The sequence below is a fragment of the Nannospalax galili genome, unplaced genomic scaffold (assembly GCF_000622305.1).
Source record: "Nannospalax galili isolate Female #2095 unplaced genomic scaffold, S.galili_v1.0 scaffold187, whole genome shotgun sequence".
Taxonomy (NCBI): domain Eukaryota; kingdom Metazoa; phylum Chordata; class Mammalia; order Rodentia; family Spalacidae; genus Nannospalax; species Nannospalax galili.
The window spans coordinates 1,773,875-1,775,492 of record NW_008357584.1 but is presented as its reverse complement, the minus strand read 5'-3'; the positions used below and the strand labels follow the sequence as shown (position 1 = coordinate 1,775,492).

General features: G+C 38.0%; 1 non-coding gene across 1 annotated transcript; it reads right to left on the bottom strand.

Annotated features, from left to right (window-relative positions):
* Positions 1-203: 203 nt before the first annotated feature.
* Positions 204-308, bottom strand: LOC115067970. The gene has a single exon (XR_003847329.1). It is a non-coding gene; the product is annotated as a U6 spliceosomal RNA (small nuclear RNA).
* Positions 309-1,618: the final 1,310 nt, after the last annotated feature.

Sequence of the window (1,618 nt, the reverse complement as noted above, 5' to 3'; positions counted from 1 at the left end):
TTAGGATAGATTGTCCTTGTTTTTTTTTAATAAATGAGAAAACAAACTAAATATTTATACAGTTATTTAAGTAAAGAAGATCATTTAGAAGACTGGAAAAAGAATACTACATGTGAAAACATATCAAATATCATTAGGTTGGAAAGTAGCATTTTTAAAAAAATACATGTTATAGAAGTATTTTTTTGTTTTTTGATTTTTTTTTTAATATGGAATGCTTCACGAATTTGTCTGTCATCCCTGTACAGGGGCCCTGTTAATCTTCTCTGTATCATTGCAAGCATTACATGTCATGTTTTTAAAACAAAAATCCAATCAAAGATTTCACATTAAAGAGCAAAAAAATGACAGAAACTAACCCAAATTCTAGCACCCCCCATCCCAGCAAAGTCCTGAGGCCTTCACTCCACTGTCAAGCACTAGCAATGACACAAAGGACCTCCTCCCCCATGTTTATTTTCCATAAGAAATGCCCTCCACTGTGGGAACCTCAGATTGGTGTTTAACTTGTGGGAAATGCCCAATGATATGACATGAGCCTCTCATGCTAGCAATAGCCAGGGCCTACCAGGGCCTCTGGCAGATCCTGCACTACCATCCACAGAGATGTGTGTTTCATGTCAGTCAAAAAGAGTTAGCATGCACTTGAAAGCAGATAGAAATTATGAAGTCTCACATAGCCAGTGGCTGAAATAGTAGTTCAAGCAAGAATGAAGTTGGGAAGTCAGGCTGTTCTCCTGCTCCTTATCTGGAGTACAGTGACATGTGGGGAAACAGTCCAAGTAGTTAGTAAGAACGCCTTACTATGTGCACATGGCACACCAGATCAAGAGGACTTCATGCAATGAAGGATGAAAATGAGTGGATCACTTCAATGTTTCCTCCATAAGGCCCAAATATAAATGATATTGGCAAATTCACAGCCTTCCAAGTGTTGCTTACAACAATAACAACAACAGCAACAAAAAGCCAAGCTTTATAGTCTAGAAACCACTTGGGAAACAAGCCCTGGCTGTGGGTTGGCCACTCTGTAGAGACCTGGGTGAACTGTGTTTCTGGGTACACTTTGATACTCTGCTTGTCTTTTCCTCTGTGTTCATGGAGAAAGGAAGATGATTCTGTAAGGAAAAAAAAATCACTCTGCAATCTAAACAAGAGGAGGAGGGATAGGAGGAGGAGTTGCCATCACCACCTCTTTTCCTTTCCTCTGAGTGTTTGGTTTTGTTACTTCTTTAAATAAAATGCATATATCATTATTTCTTGATTTATCAACATTAGATGAGTCCCTGACTTTTGGTCATAGTTGATAAAAATGTAAATGGTTACACATCACATTGTTCTTCACCCTCCTATGGCTGTCACTACAACCTCCCATGACATTCTTTCACCTCCGTTGCTCTTCTGTTACCATTGGTTCCATTCTACAGCACTCAGACCCCCATCTTTCTCCACCCTTCCCACTCTTACAATTTTTATTGATGCTATTTTTAAATTTCATGTTTGTTCTTATAAACCTGTAGAGTCTGACCTATGATGATGATGTATCCAGTGTTAATTCTAAAAGAAAAAATAACTTTAAACAAAGCTCAAATAATTACTTTTATGCAAATCTGGTTCA